Raw genomic sequence first — 17,302 nt, 5'->3', positions numbered from 1 at the left:
TATTAAATGTTTAATGTTCACTCGATTGCATGCTGACAATAAACCCCCTTGATCGTGGCGTATTACATGGTTTACACTTGTCTGGAGTTCTTTGCCAGCATTTTATGTAGGGTTTTGCATCTCAATTACTTATACCTTTCTTTTCTAATTCGGTATCAATATTAAAGTAGCCTTAAGGATCAAGTTGGAGAGCATCTCATATTTTTCTCTTCTTTGGTGACTATGTACAAGATTAAGATGATCTGTTTTTTGCATGTTTGCTGGAACTTGCCTGAAAGTGGTCTCCCAAACCTGAAACCATTTGGCCATCGAGTTGATTCCTTCTTCTTAGGGAGATCTTGAACTACTGACCCATTTTGTATAGTGATTAAAGGCCATTTCTGGTGCCAATTTACTTAGAAAAATTTTCACTGCATGTTGTAGACTGCTAGGATGTCATCATTAAATATTACGCGGTTATCACTGTTTTCAGCCTCATCCAGGCCAATTAATCAATCCCAGATTTTCCATTTTCCGGAAGTCACGCTGCGTATCTACTCCTGGTACCAGTTCCCTTATCTAAGACTTATTTGCAAAGAAACATACAACCAAGCCTCCTTTGAGTCTATGATGTGAGAATACAGTCAGTCCCACATAATGTGACATCTTTGTAATTGTTCTTTTTAAGTGTTTCACATTTACTTTTTTTTTTTTTCATTTCCCACCTATCTAGCAGTTTTAAAGTTGTGCATTTCAGGTTGAGGTCATTAGCTGGATTGACTCTGCGGGGCGGTGCGGTGCCCAGTTGCATCTGGGCATCAAGAAAAGGCGCCTCTAGAACTAGGAGGCCTGAGGCGGAGGGTGGGTGGTTGGGGGGTGGGGGCGGGGCAGGGCTGCACAGAGAGGGGCGCCCTGGGGGATGCGCGATGCCCAGGGCTGCCCCACCGCAAGCTCGCGGGCAGCAGGATGAAGCTGGCTTCAGGAGCCTTTTGCGACAGTCCCAGCCCACCCAGCCCTGCCCTGAACTCAGACCCACCAGGCTCACAGGTCGCACCAGAATAGGGGAAGCCTGAGGCCACAGAGAGCGAGACCCAGTGCACGCACCTGAGCCTGATCACAGCGCTTATGCTGGGATAGGAGAGCAGAGGAGGCATATGGGGACTTGGGTCCAGAGGATGACCCAGGAAAGGTGGGAGAGTTGAGGTCACCCTCTAACTCTGGGTCCGCACGTGGAGGCCCAAGGTTGCACTTCTGGGAGGAGAAGGCAAAGCCCCAGAGGCCACACTGTAGGTACACACACTGCACCCCCTTTCTCCCTCAGAAGGGCTCCCCAGGGAGGTCACCCCTAGTTTGGGGTGCAGCAGAGCCGACCCCGGTCAGGACTAGGGACTTTATTTCCTGCACTTTCACCACTGGCTTATAGTAGACTCCTTTCTCCATAGACTAAAGAAGAAATCATCAAAATAAGCTCAAAACTCCAGATTTGAGTTAAGGATCATAAATACAACTTCAGTGATAAATGCCTGTTTGGAGCCCAAGTTGCATTAAAAAAAAAAAAATCCTGAACAAGACCCCAGAGGGAGTGATAGGAACCTCCCTCTTTTGCCACAGTCCCTCTGTGGCCCCAAGCTTTCTTATCTCCCACCTCCTAAGACTGTATCAACTGCTTTGAGAGTTTTAGAATAAAGATCCCCAGGAATATGGCTGCTCTCATTCAGTAAGGATTTCCCCAGTGCTGGATTAGACTAAATTCTGAGAATTCTCCAGAGGCTTCCGGGGCCTTCATACTGGACGGTCAACACACCAAGCTGCAGAGCTAATTCCTTTTTCCTGCAATTGGGCATGACCCCAGGGACATGACCCTGAGGGTGCTGACACTTCCTCAACCAATGACCCTCCCCCTGGGTTTCCCTCTGTCTGGGTCTCAGGATCAGTCAGGCCAACTTGTCCCCTCCAGAGAGTTTCTGTTGAAGGACACCTAAGCGGCACTATGGGTTTGTGCCCCCCACCCTGCAAACCTACCTCCTCTGAGTGGGGTGAGGTGCTACTGAAACATTGAAACTAGCAGAAGCCACAGCCCATGGTGCTGGGAGAAAGCTGGGAGGGAGAGAGAAGTGGAGAGGCTATAAAGGCCCAGTTGTAAAGGTGAACTGGGGCCGGGATGCCCTGAAGCCAAAAAGCTGAATGGTCTCACACCTGCAGCTCCTGAGCCCATCTCTTCTTTCAATGGAGAAAGTCTTTCCCTGCTCTTACTCTGCTGGGCCGGAAGGGCCTTTGACTTTTAACATGAAGCAGCCTCCAGAGCCTCTTGGGGCAAGTGATGTCAAGGAGGCTCTGCCCAGTGCCCCCCCCCACCCCTCCCACTTGTCAGAGCTCCAGGAATTTCAGTCTTCCAGGTCCTGGGCTGATCTAGTGACTTATAACAGGATTCCACTGGAACTCGAAACTTTGGAAGATGGGAAATACTAAAAAAAAAAAAAATTTTTTTTTTTCTCTTCACACAGCTGAACACCTGGTTCCTGGTCTTACTATACAAGTTTCATAGAGGATGCGAAGAGGAGTTTGGGTTTGACACCTGACATCTTAGCAGTGGTTCCTGTTTGTTTGGGAGGGAAGTGGTAAAAAGAAGGCAGCATCTACTACTTCCTTTTCCATGAGTCTCAGAAAATCCTCCTGAAGACCCTCTCAGGTCCCAAGGACTGATGGGAAATCCCTTGGTTTATTCTTAAACTTTGCCCTTGAGGCATATTTTGTTGATGACCACATATAAAATATTGTCCTCTCAAGGATGCACTCTAATTCTTACCTAGACTTGATGCAGAATGAGTATATATGAAAACTAAAGTTGGTTCTTAAGCAAGGGATTATCTCTCAGAGAAGGTCCATGGGAAGGTTCATACCAACTTCTGTGGTACTGATATTGCTCCAAGGAGCCCTGGTGGTACAAAAGTTAAGTGCTTGGCTGCTAACCGAAATGTTAATTGTTTGAACCTACCCAGAGGCTCTAAGGAATAAAGATCTGGCAGCCTGCTCCCGTTAAGATTACACACCAGTAAACCCTATGGGGACAATTCTCCTTTCACACCAGGCCACGGTGACTCAGAAATCCCCTCGATGGCACCTAGCAAAAACAACAGGAAGACATTGCTCCCGATGTGCTTGAAATGCCTCTCTGGGGAAGGCCTTCAGAGCTGGCTCATGGCCACATGGGAATTGAGACTCATTTTTTTGTTTCCACGACTTATTTTGGGTCCAAAAATTTATTTTCTTTCCAGTTTATTCACCAGACTTGAATACAGCCAGCTCTCAGATATTGTCAAAATTAATTCCTTTCTCTAATAATGATTTGCCACCAAGAGTGTATTCCCAAGCATTTCCAAGAGACTGGAAAACCTTTCCAAAGAGGCATGTCCAGTGCCATGTTGTGCAGTGACTACAGTGTTGACATAGTATATTTATCCACATAGTTCCCACGTTTTCTGCTTTCCTGAAATATGAATGAAATTCCAAGTCTACCACCTGAACCACTTTTCTCAGTGTTTCATTTAGCAGAAGTCTGGTGGTGATGAATTCTCTCAGTTTTCCATCCCCTGAGAATGGCATTACTTTTGCTTTACTCCCAAAGGTATGACTGGGTATAGAATTATATATCTATATAGATTAATATTTCCCTCTTTGTGTTGAAAAAATGTTGTTTCACAATCTTTTGGCTTCCATGGCTTCTGATAATGACTATAGAGTTATTTGAATTATTTTTCCCATTTGAAATGTGTTGTTTTCTGTCTAACTTCTTCCTGAGTATTTTCTTGGTCTTTGTTATTCTGCCATTGATTATGATATATCATATTTTTATGCAAATAATGCATGTTTTATATATATTTTTTCTTTTTTTGTCAACTGCATTTTCCCCCTCCCAGGTATTGTCATAAGCACAGTACGCCGTTTTCTTTTTTACATGTCACTGTAAAAGAATTCGTATAGTGTGCTTAAAATATTTTCATAATAATATGTTATTGCGGTATATAATTCCTTAAATTTAACTCATTGGGGTTTGCTGAGCTTCTTGAATCTGTAAGTTCATGTCTTTCACCAAATTTGGAAAGTGTTAGTATTTCTCCTAATACTTTTTTCTGCACCACACATTTTCTCCATGTCTTCTGGAGTTCCAATAAAGAAATAGGGTTTTGGTCTAGTTTTTGAGGCTCTGCTCATCTTTTTCTGTATTTTTTCTCTGTTTTCAGAATAAATATTTTCTATTGATCTACTTCCAACTCAGTTTTTTTCTCTGTCATCACCATTCTGCTTTTGAAACTATCAAATGAATTTTTCATTGCTAGCATTGCATTTTTAGCATGTAAAATTTTCCTTTGCAAATAGCCACTATCTTTCCACGTATTTAAAAAATGTCCCTGTTATTTCTTGGAGCATGATTAGAATAGCATTTTAAAATACGTGTCTTAAGATTTCAAAACTGTAAGTCTTGCTTAAATGTTATGGAAAAACAAAATGTTAATTTTGTTTTTTTTAGCATTCAATTGACCCAGATATGTTCATGCTGCAAGTTCTGTCCTGTTTTTGTATTCCGTGGCTCACATCTTCGTTCAATTTTTGAAGCCTTTGCGGTGATACTCGGGTCTAATCTACATGAGTGCCACCCAGACTGGAATCTTGATGGCGTTGTAACCCCTAGTGAGGCTCTTAAAGGATTTGATAGTGCTTCTTAGGGTCAGGGCAAGGCATATGCATCTGGGGGGATGGGTGGTGAACCAGGAGTTCATAGCAAGTTTGAAGAATCTCTTTCTTGTGCCGCTTCCTCTCTCTATTTCTCTGATGCTCTCTGAGCTCTGAAGGAGTGCTTTCTTGGCCCACTGGTAGGAATCCTGTGGCTTTAATCTCCTCATTCTGTCGTGCACATAAGCGACTGGTTCTGCCTATGGGGCCAAAATACTCCACAACCGGCCCAAAGGTTGGCAGCATGAGTCTGTCAAGAAGCGTCTCAGAAGACTAGCCTGGTGATCTGCTTTCGAAAAGTCACACCCTTTGAGGCAGAACTGACTAAATGCCAACAGCAGACAGGGAGAGAGAAAACTTAATGGAGCTTCCCCCACACTCTTGGGCCCTTACATACTCTGGTCAGAGAGAAGGAATCTGTTCTTCCAGAGTTTTAAGTTTCTTCCCACCTGCCGACTTGCCCACCTCTCTCCTTTATGGACCCTCTATCCCATTTGATATGAGAGAGGGCTTCTCTTGGAGCTGTTTCTGTGCACAGCTGGTATGCAGTTACATGATTTGGACTCATTTAATTTCAGCCTCTGGAATGTTTATACTTTATGTTCTGGTTTCCTACCACTGCCAACCACTTCCTTTGCAGAGTCCTGAGATAGCGGCCCATGCATTTGTCCAGATACTTAGTTGTCACATACCAGTATAGCCACTGGGGAAGTGTTGGTTGTGGTAAGGGGGGGAGGGACTGTACACTGAAGGAGCTGCAAGATCTGGCTGCCTTGTGTGAGCAGGACGGGGGTGTGCTGAGGATGGGTGCTGAAGGTGCTGAGTCAAGGGGAGTTTAATATAAAGTTGGGTCAAGGACAGTTTGTTGATATGGGGGAACTCTCTCCTAACAAGGATTTATCGCCATAGCAAGGGCTCTAGAAATGGGTCTCGTAAGCTGTGGCATTGTTCTTCGATGCTTGGAAAAGGCAATGGCCCACTATCTACGAAATAGAAATGCCAGACCTGCTGTGTCAGATGTGGGAAGATGAGGCAAAAGTCTCCAATATGTGGCCGTGGCAGAGTTAGTTTCTATAAGACCATTTCTTGGTGGTCCTGAAGGACGCCCATTTCATCAAAATAATAAGGAATGCAGAGATGAGGGGAGCAGCAACAACACTGAACTTACTGATATCTGTCTTCTCTAGGGGGTCCCTGGGTGCCACAAACAGTTCAGTGCTCAACTACCAGCTGAAAGGTTGGCAGTTTGAACCCACGGAGGGGTGCCTCAGAAGACAGGCCTGGTGATCTCCTTCTAAAGGGTCACAGCCTTGGAAACCCTATTAAGCAGTTGTACGCTGCACACATGGGGTTGTCATCAGTTGGAAATGACTTGACAGCAACAAACGACAACAACAAACGACAACAATTCCCTATTGGCTGAGATTGTTCATGGGAGCTGGGCTACCTCATACCAATATAAGTAATGGGATCCCAGCCCAACAGAGGCCAGGTAGAAGTACTTAACTGTCAGAAACAAGTTGTGTGTGATTACAACAACGGTCAGCAGGTCAGAGTATTAGTTACCTATTGGGGCATAATAGATTATCCCCAAACTTAGCAGATGAGAGATAAATGGAAAAATATTCAATTCATGCTGATAAATTTGGAACTAGACAAAGATTTTGGTAAGACTCAACATACTTTTAAGGTGAAGGGTTAAACTAGAAAATTTAAATAACTGGTATAAGTATAAAAACAGATTTTCAAAATAATGATATAATTGCATACCCGAATAAAAGACAAATACATCAAAATCAAGGGTTTCTGTCCCATGTGGACATAAGAGACTAAAATTAGCAAGGGTGGGAAAGGCTGGTCGTTCTCTTTCGCCTATTACTTGACTGTAGCAAACTGTGTCCAAAACTATAAAATATTTAGGGGAACATTGTTCTGACCAGAGCAGCGAAGGACATATATAAAGAAAACTAATGTATTAACGTAAATAAAACAAAACCTGAATATGTGCAAAAAAATATGCCATATTTCCAAGTGGGAAGCCTTGTTAATCAAATGGAGGTTCCCAAAACTAACACATAAATGGATTGCATTTCCAATTAGAATATTCGGGTAGTTGTTTTTTAATTGTATACATTAATCATAAGCTACAAGTAGTACAATAGATAACAAAGAATGTTGTTGCTGGAGCCTTGGACAAGATGTTTGACTCACAGCCGTCCCGTCTGACTGCCCAGTAGGCCTTTATAGGCCGTAATCTTTATGGGAGCGGACCGCCAGGCCTTTCTCCCTCAGAGCCACTGGGTGGGTGCGACCTGGCAGCCTTTCTTTCAATTAGCAGTCAAGCACTTAACCATTGCAACACCAGGGCTGCATTACCAAAGAATAGACAAGAAAAACCTGAAATAACAGGATAGTAACAGGTGTCTACCTCATCAAGTAACAGAACAAATCAATATTACATAGCATACAAACTGACAGGTAGACAACTGAAATAGAAAACCTACTAGGAAATCACAGTAACTATTCATAAAAAAAAAAAAAAAAGGTGGTGTGAAAATCATATTTATTTAATAAATGGTGCTGACTCAACTGATTGTTCTGGGGGACAAAGCTTGCAAAAATGTGATACACAAATCATAGATTTGGAAAATTATGTGAAATGTAGATGACCAGGATTAATAACAGTTTATATTTTACACAGAAGGATAAAAGTTAAGCACTTGAAAAATGAGCAGTGAATTCAAACAGATCGTTCACAGCAAATCCACATGCCCAATAAACATAGTCCAAGTTGCTCAAAAACACTGGTAGATAAGAAAATATCAAAGTCCCAGTGAAACTGGCACAATTTAAAAATCAACACCATCTATAGCTGGCTGGGCTGTGGGGAGAAGGAAACCCTGAGACATGGCTGGAAAGGTGCTTTAGGACAGCCTCTAGGGGAAAGACATGGCCATGGCTCTGTGCTTTTAACATTCTTTGAACTGGAAATCTCACTCTGTGGAGTCTACTCCACATAAGCGAATCCTGTACTATACAAAGGGTGTTTATTATTGATGCTGACAAAACATTGACTGTCCATTGGTGGTGAAATGATAGAGAATATATGGTAGAGCTACATCATCAATAACATAGGAAGTCATTAGAATGAAAAAGAGTTGTAGTAGTTAAGTAGAAGAAATCTCTGTGAAGTATTATGGAAGTTTACTGAAAAAATCAAGGTGCAGAAAAGTATATATAAAATGAGCACATTTGGGTAGAACAATAACAGTTGAACATATTTGAATACCTGTTTACATGTATGTGTGTGTATAAATGAACAGATGATGGTACATGTATGTGTGCGTGTGCTTGTTTAAGTAAGGATAAGATAGACTACTTACCATATGGTCGAAGTGAATTACCTTGGATTCACTTGTGGGAAAGAACAGGGGGTGGAAAGCTAGAACATGCAGGAAGAGTGGACTGAAAAAGCATGGGTGATAACGTGTTTCCATTTCACTAGTGTTATGTATGAGACAAACAAATCTGTCTTGAAAGAAGCTGGAATGTTCCTTAGAAGCAAGGATGGCTTTAGACATGTTATCAGAAGGGACCAGTCCCTGGAGAAGGACACCATGCTTGGTAAAGCAGAGGTCCAGCGAATAAGAGGAAGACACTCAATGAGATTGACTGACACAGTGGCTACAACAGTGGGTTCAAATATAGCAACCATTATGAGGGTTGCCCAGGACCAGGCAGTGTTTTGTTGTGTTGTGCATAGGATCGCTGTGAGTCAGAGCCAACTCGATAGCACCTAACAACATGTCTAAGTCTAGATAAAGTGTACTAAAATTGTTATCATCTATTTAATTTATGTGTGTAACTTAGAAGACATAAAAATATAGTTAATGCTATATCTAATGACTTACAGAGAGTCAAGATAGAATGTCAAGGGAAAGAAGGGGCAAGAGCAATGTGGGTAGAGTGTGACCAAGTTTCCATAAAAGCAAACACCCCATCAGATCTACTTGTGTACCTGTGACTGTGTATACATGTCCCAGCAGAGAAACCTAGGGAAGGATACACGTGTCTATTAACTTTGGATACCTTGGGGGAGCAGGAGCAAAATATGAGGGTGGGACTCTGCATGTTAACTTTTTCATTATACAAATTTGTATTCTTAGACATGTAATAAAAAAGAATTTCATAGCTTTGGAAATTAGTAAATGACATAGACATATATTTTTAAATAGGTGAAAATTCTCTATGACAGACAAAGGTTTTAATCACTGAAAGGAGAGCATACCACAGACAGTAATAATCACAATCAGTGGATTTCTTGCATGTTCTTGGAGCCAATGTGCTCTTCTGGTGTCTGTAACTAGAAATGACCAAAAATAATTTGGGGAAGTCAATCACCTCTTGCAAACACACGTCCACAGCTAAATGAAGGAGAATGGACACCATGTGCAATTCACTAGGTAACTCATGTGCCTCTAGAAGATTCTCTTTCCCGGATATGCTGCCACTACCTCCTCCCCACCTTGCCACACCAAATAACCCACGCTTGTGCATTCTAGGCCCTTTTCAGGACTGAGCTTAGATGACATCAACTGAGAAGATAGTTGATGAATAGAAGAGAGTTTGATGAAAAGATTTCAGAAAGCAGTACCTCCCCAACCAGCCTCTCCCCAACCTGGGAATGCCAACCTCTCCCACTCTGATACCTCTGAGAATCTCTGATTTTCCTTTTGGATCCTTAGGAGACTGCTGAATTCACCTGTCCTGAAAGCCTTCACTGCCCTCTACCTCTGACGCTGTTCCATGCAGGAGCTGTCTCTGTCACTCTGAGAAATCCACACAGGACAGCCTGTGGTTGGAGGTGCTCATTCTGGAGGTCCTGTCCTCCCTGCCTGTGTCCCGAAGGCTTCCCTGTGACAGTAGAGGTCTCATCTTCCAGGGAGATGGCTACGCCCCTGTCATGTCCAGACATGGGACCTGAAGCTACGGCTGAGATTTGGGCTTTTCTGTCCACTACTTAGTCTGGGCCTGAATCTGCCCCTTCCCACCCTCACCTCTGATCACCTGTGTTCTTGCTGTTCTCTCTGGGTTTACCAGCCTGCCCTCTGCTTCTTTCATCTGAGTCAACCTTTTTCTTCAGTTCTTTGACCTCAGGACATGTCAGGTTAGACCACAGAAAGAAGAAAAAATATTAGCAAGTTTCATTAACATGTGGAAAACCTGAAAGAATAGCTTGATTTATTGGAGAGGAAAAAGTTCCAAAGCTCTACTCCTTACTTTTTTTTTTTTTTTTTTAGGACATGCTAAATACAGAAAATATCCTGCAAGCACTGGATCAACTCTTATCCAGAAATGGAAAACACCCAGGAGGATTTTGCTACACCAGCTCCCCCTTCCACTCCCCTAATCCTAATCGTAAACCCAAATTCACCCTGTGAGGACAGAAGACATGACTGGGGTGAGCTCCTTTTCCTCCACCCCGCCCTCCTGTCCTCCTCCCAAGCCCTGCTTCTTTCTCTGCCTGCAGCTGCTGGGAAGGGACCCAGAGGCCTTGGTTTAGGGCTTCATGTTCACTGCTCACCTGCGGGCAGGTTCCGCACAGTATGCGGCTTCTCTGATTCCTTCTCCTGCAAAGAACTCAGTGACACCCCATGACCGTCACACCTCCCTTAGAGCTGTCCTTGCAGGGACCCCTCAGCCTCCCAAGTCCCACTGAAATCCCATTTCCCTTTCCCTACTTATGCTATGCTCATCCTCAGAGTTCTGAGACCTCATCATCCAGGTGAGGCCTGTCCTCTCCTCTTCTGGGCCAGTGGAGCCTCTGAGGGGACCTGGTGTCTGCGGTCAGCCATCTGGGGCTTCCTCCATCCAGATCCTCCTAGGGCTGGAGCTCTCTGTGTACTCGGGGTGGGAGGGTGGGGATCTTCCAGGGGAGCTGGGTTAAACAAAACTGAATGGAGGTCTCTCCTGAAGGGCCCACACTTCCAGCCCAAAGGCCCTGCTCCTCCTAGTCCGGGGGTGCTAGAGGGTCTTCTGGTGCTTCCCGCTCTGGCCTTGATGCTGCACCTGCACCCTCTGTAGCCTGAACTTCTGCCTCTGCAGCCTCTCCAGCTGGTCCCTCAGCCTCTTTAGCTCCTCTCTCTGCTTCTCCAGCTGCTCCTCCAGGTGCCTGCAGACCACACTCTCCCTCACCTCCCTCTTCTTGGTGGCCATCAGGCAGCGTCTGCCCACCTGGCGGCAGCATTCGGGCCTACAGGGGACTGAGGGTGGAATCTGGAAGGCATTATGCTGAGTGAAATTAGTCTGTCGCAAAACGACAAATACTGTATGAGACCACTATTGTAAGAACTCATGAAAAAGTTTAAACGCAGAAGAAAACATTCTTTGATGGTTAAGAGTGTGGGGAGTGAGGGAGAAGAAAATTCACTAACATTGTGAAAATGTCAGTTCTACCCAAAACCATCTACAGATACAATGCAATCCCAATTCCAATTCCAAAGACAGTTTTTTTAACAGTAACTGTAGACAAATATCATCTTAGGTGAAGGGAAGGACAACACACAATACAGGGGAAGTCAGCACAACTGGACTAAACTAAAAGCTAAGAAGTTTCCTGATCACAACCAAATACTTTGAGGGACAGGAGAGCAGGGGCGGTGGTCTGGGGACCATGGATTCGGGGGATGTGTAGGTAATTGGCATAAAGAAGTTTATTAAGAAAATGTTCTGCATCCAGTTTTGGTGAATGGCATCTGGGGTCTTCCAAGCTAGTAAGCCGCCATCTAAAATTCAGAGATAAGAGGTTTGGGAGAAACCACAGCCCATCACACTCCGTTATCATTCCCTGAACTCACATTTCTCTTTCCAATAGAATGGTAACCTCTTTGAAGGCAGGGAAAACTTTCAATTCATTTTTATTACATACTTATTATTAAGTTTCCCCCAATCCTCCCAACACCTCCAAAAGCTGCCATGTTTGTCTTGTTTAGGTTCAAACTGGGCCCTCGAAACTGAACAATGTCAGCAATGATGTCACACAAGTGTTATGGAAGCCTTGGTGCTCACTCAGATCCAACTGCTCTTTGGAGAGGTTGTCGATCTGAGGTCTCCTGTGGGAGAGCAACTTAAGCTACCAGTTCACAGAGAGTGATTCCTCAGTTGGAGTTCCCAACTCGTGAGAGCTTGGAACAGAGGGGTGAACATCCTTTGGGGGACCTTTTTTTTTTTTTTGGTTTACCTTCACCCAGTCAGGATGAAATGGCAATATGGGAAGGAGAAACCTCTAAGACTCGAGGTAGGGGTGGGAGAAAAATTCTTCCTGATTGACAGGAGGTGTGTGGCAAAGAGTCTGATTTCACCAGACAAGATTTGGAGACAAGATATGGATTTTGAGTGAGGAGATGAAGTGGCTCTCCCAGAGAAAGTACTTGCTGTCATTTAGTAGACAACAAAACAGTGATATGAATAAAGGAATGAGTGAGTGAACCAAAGAACACGACTGTAACTCTAAGGGCCTTTCTGAGTAGGCACAGACTAGCTACTCAATTGTTCAGGCTTGGGAACCTCCTATGTTGAGGAAGCCACTGGGCAACTGGGACGGGGGTGAAGGGTGTTTAGGGAGATCAGTTATTCATTTGTATCATATTTTCAAATAAGATTGAATTAATATGTCATGTCAGGAATAACGAAAGAAGTAAAATTTCTCAGGAGCTTATGAAAGTGGGTGGCGTGAGGAAGCACTGTGTCTGTACCACTGTGAACTATGCTGTCCCAGCCTGGGCTTGGGCGGAAGACCCCATCCCCCTAGATCCAGGGAATCCCCTTCTCCTCTTCCAAGGCTTAACACCCAGTCACAGCAAAGCCTCACTTCAAGATAGCATTTTAAATTCCTACTCTACTTAATTTAAAGTATAGGTCAAGGAGGTAAAGGTGCCTAGGTGATGCAGTTTGTGCTCGACAGCTCACCTAAAAGTAGGAGTACTGGGAGGAAAAGTCCTGGCGATCTGCTTCTCTTAAGATTACAGTCAAGAAAACCCAATGGAGCAGTTCTACTCTGAAACACATGGGGTCGCCACAAGTCAGAATCGACTTCATGGCAACTGACAACAACAAACTGAACCTGAGCTTCTGTGGTTCCTAATTGTACACCCTTTCATCAGCCAGTGTCTGCCCTCCTCCATCTTTTCAGCTGCTTGCCCATGCTGCCCTGAACCGCCCCAGACCTGTTTCCTGTTTCCTCCTTGGTCCTCTGCCTGGCCGCTAACTTGCTTCTGAGAGCTTTCGCTACTTTCCACCCCACACCACACTCACACACCCAACCTGGCTCCGTCTGTTTTCTCTCTTCATCCTGAGGTCTCGAATCCTTCCCTCATGTTCAGAAATGTACATAGATAGACCTTATGTTGACACGTACAACCCTCCTAGACAAACACAGGTGAGGTGGTTGTGTCTTAGCCTCTCAGGTTTGTGGCGTCAAGGCTTTCGGCCAAACATATGTTTTCTGCATCACTCTGAAGTCACTCATCTAATAAGGACATTTAAGGGGCTACTGTTCAATTGTTTTCAAGAGGAAACAATTTTAACCTATTACTGTGGCTTGGTTAAGAAGGGTACAAGGAAGAGGTATACCTGTCAGGGTCTTAACTAAATATACAAATTATTCTCTAACTTTTAAGTATAATTCCTTCTATGAAAGACTTCCCTTAAAAAGAGGTGAAAATTTCTCCCATTTGCGTGTTTAAATTTACTAAGAAAATCACTTTCATAGGAAACTCCTTTTGGAGAAGTCACAAAATATTACAAAAGTTCAAGAAAATGAGGTCATTCCCATGTTCCAAAGGAGCAAATTCACTGAACATTCAGCAAATAAAGGGGGGAGGGAGCACATTGGATGATCTTCTATTTACAAATATAAAATCCCAAGACATGTTATAGTGTTTTTAGAGTAAACATTTTTGTTATAAGGTACTACTGTCATTAGTGTCATTGTGCCCAGGGGATTCTGTCTCCCACAGCAGCGCCCCCAAGGGGAGTGAGGGGTCCCAGGACAGAGGGAGAATTGATGAGAGGATGGTGGTGATGGACAGGCCCCAGGGATCCCTAAGACCAAATCCTTGGGCTCATAGATGAGTCTTCCCAAGACCCAGACTCGATAATGAGCAGAAAAGGCCAAGTTTCAGCCACAACAGCAAGTATTAGGAACTGGGAAACCCTGGAGGTGCCAGGGGTATGTCCTTCCCTCGGTGATGAGACCCCAAGTGGCACAGGGAAGCCCTCAGGGGCAAGGAAGGAAGGGCAGAGCCTCCAGGACAGGCATTTCCAACCACAGGCTGCCCTGTTTGTACTTCTCAGAGTGACAGACTCTCCTGCGAGGGACAGGGTCAGAGACGGAGGAAGCGAGGGCTTTCAGGCGAGGTGAATTCTGAAGTCTCCTGATGATCAAACAGAAAGCCCTGGATGATCAGAGGTACAAGAGAGTGAGGGGGCTGGCATTCCCACAGTGGCCATAGGCTGGCTGAGGGGGTCCTACTGTCCCTGGAGCTATTGGTCAAAATATTTTTCCTTAAAAGCTGCATCTTTCCAGTTAACTTCCTCTATGTTCAGTCCAGGAAAAGGTGTAGCATGCAAAGGGTACGTTTTCCAGCAGAGCAACAAGTGGAAGGAAGTGGTAGTGGCATATCAGGGAAAGAGAATCTTCTAGAGGCACATGAGTTACCTAGTGAACTGCATGTGGTGTCCAGCCTTCCTCCTTTATCTGTAGACATGTACTTGCAGGAGATGTTTGAGGAGTAACTTCATGGACCCTTACAAAATTCTCGCTGGTCATTTCCAGGTGTAGAGACCAGAAGAGCTCATTGTCTCCAAGAACAAGCATGAAATCTGCTGGGTCTGACTGTTGAGTGGTCTGTGGTGTGTTCTTCTTCCAGTGATTAAAATCTTTGTATCTGTTGTTAAAGATATTTTCCCCGTTCAAAAAAAAAAATCCAACAAAATGTTTTTAAAATAATGTATCTATGATGATGTTTATCAACTTTCAAAGCTCTGAAAGTCTTTTGTATAACACCTCTAAGGGTACAGATTTGTATAATGAAAAAGTTACAGTCATGGCCCCACCCTCATATGTAATTTGGTCCTGCACCCCCAAGGCGTCCAGTGTTAATAGACACGTGTATCTTTCCCTATGTTTCTCAGCTGGGACCCACACACACAGTCACAGGTTCACAAGTAGATCCCCTGGTTTGTTTGCTCTAATGGAAATTGGGTCATACTCTACCCACGGTGCTCTGTAAATTGCTGATTCCCTGAAGGTCATTAGGTATGGCACTAACACTGCCTTTTTGGGTCTTCTAAGATTGAACTCATATTTACACATAAAGCATTTAAATAGATGAGAACAATTACTGTATACACTATCTAGACTCATACATAGCACTACTACAGTGGAAACACATATCACCAGTGCTTTCTAAGTCCGCTCTTCCTGCATGTTCTAACTCCCCCGCCCCCACCAGTCCTTTTCCAGAAGTGAATCCAAGGTAATTCAGGTTAACAATGTGGTAAGTACTCTCTCTTACCCTTGCTTATACGAGCACACACAGACACAAATGTATCTTCGTCTGCTCATTTACACACTCACATAAACACAAACAGGTATTCAAGCATACTCAAACAATTGCTATTGCTTTACCCTAATGTGCTCATTTTATACAGACTTCTCTGCACCTTGATTTTCTCCTTCAATAATACTTCACAGAGATTTCTCCTGTTTAACTACCAGAGTTCTTTTTCATTCTAATGACTCAAACTTTATTGATTTAGCTCTACCATAAATTATCTATCTTTCCACCATCCATGGCAGTCGATTTTGCCGTTATTAACAATAACCGTCCTTTGTATACTAGAGGATTTGCTTCCATGGGATAGATTCCAAAGGGTGAGATTTCTAGGTCAAAGAATGTTTCAAAATTACAGAGCCATGTCCGTGTCTTTCCCCTAAAGGCTGTCATAACGCCCCTTTCCAGCCATGTCTGAGGCACCCTTCTCCCCACAGCACCCCCCGGCCCCAGCCATAGGTGGTGTAGATTTTTAAATTGTGCCAGTTTCACTGGGACTTTGATATTTTCTTCACTACCAGTGTTTTTGAACAACTTTGATTATGCTTATTGGCCATTCGTATTTGCTCTGAACGGTCTTTTGAATTCATTGCTCATTTTGTAAGTCCTCAATTTTTGTCTTCCTTGTATAAAATGGAAATAGTTGTTAATCCTTATCACCGACATTTCCCATAACTTCCGAAATCCATCGCTGATGTATCACATTCTTAGATGTTTTTTTTTTTTTTTGCCCAGAATGATCAGTTGAGTCAGCAGCATTTATAAGATAAACCATAATTTTCCTGAGTTGAAATACCACCTCTGTATTAACGGTTATTATGATAATCTTTGTGGATTTGCTACTTCGTTTCCTTGGTCTAGCTTTCAGTTCCTATGCTATGTAATATTTGTTCCGTTAGTTGATGAAGCAGCCTCCTTCTTTTTCATGTTTTTGTTGTCTGTTCTTTCGTATCTGTTATACTATTTGCATCTTAAGATTACTGTATACAATTCAACAAATAACTAGGTAAATATTCTAATGGGAATTGCAATACATTTGTATGTTGGTTTTGGGGGACTGTCATTGATTAAACAAGACTTCCCATTTGATAAAACATATTTTTTGCATTATTAAGGTTTAATTTTATTTCCTCCTCTACTTCAAATAGGCTCTTTTCTGTTCCAGTCAAAACAACGTTTTCCTAAGTAGTTTATGGTTTTGGACACAATTTGATGCAATCATGTAGTAAAGAAAATTGTCTTTATTCCTCCCACCCTGAAACTTCCAATTTTGGGCACTGTGTCTAGATTGGAGAGAAGTCATTGATTTTGGTATATTTGGCTTGTCAGTTTACCAAAATTTTTATCCTCATTTTCTAGGTATGCAATTATATTATCATCATAAAAAGAAGAAAATCTGTTTTAATATTTAATTCATTCCTTAACTTTTCTAGCTCATTAATTCACCTAGAAAAGTATGTTGGGTCATAAAAGTAATAACAGTATATTTGTCTACTTCCAAATTTTATTAGCATGAATGGAGTATTTTTCCATTTATCTAATATCTACTATGTTTTATGATAATTTTTTATGCCCCAGTAGATAATATATTGACCTGCTGACCATTACAGTAATGACATACACCTTGTTTCTGATAGTTAAGTGCTTCCACCTGGCTTCTGCTGCTCTGGGACCCCATTATTCCCATTGCTACTAGGCAGCTGTCTCCTACCCACAACCTAAGCCTCCAGAGGACAGACATCGCTAAGTTTCACTTTGCTGCCGCTCCCCTCCACCGTGCATTCCTTATTGTTCTGATGAGAGGAGTGTCCTCCAGGACTTCTCAAAAATGGTCTTAAGAAAACTCACTCTGGATGTCCATGTATTGGAGACTTTCCCCCCATTTTTCAACATCTGACACAGCAGTAACGGCATTTTGATTTCATAGAATGTGGACCATTGCCTTTTCCAAGCTTCCAAGCGCAATCCCTGTAGCA

At 43.2% G+C, this 17,302-nt stretch overlaps 1 long non-coding RNA gene across 4 annotated transcripts in view; it reads left to right on the top strand.

Moving 5' to 3' along the window:
• The window catches only part of LOC111749293 (uncharacterized), a 114,949-nt gene extending 98,967 nt beyond the window's left edge, over positions 1-15,982 (top strand). For 2 of the 4 annotated variants that reach the window (XR_010319973.1, XR_010319971.1), the window contains 2 exons: positions 10,011-10,171; positions 14,065-14,539. This is a non-coding gene — a long non-coding RNA (uncharacterized LOC111749293). The other 2 variants (XR_010319974.1, XR_010319972.1) reach the window with 2 other exon arrangements.
• Positions 15,983-17,302: the final 1,320 nt, after the last annotated feature.

Source organism: Loxodonta africana, unplaced genomic scaffold (assembly GCF_030014295.1).
Source record: "Loxodonta africana isolate mLoxAfr1 unplaced genomic scaffold, mLoxAfr1.hap2 scaffold_134, whole genome shotgun sequence".
Taxonomy (NCBI): Eukaryota; Metazoa; Chordata; class Mammalia; order Proboscidea; family Elephantidae; genus Loxodonta; species Loxodonta africana.
Note: the sequence above shows the minus strand (reverse complement) of the source record. Positions and strands in the feature narration are given on the sequence as shown.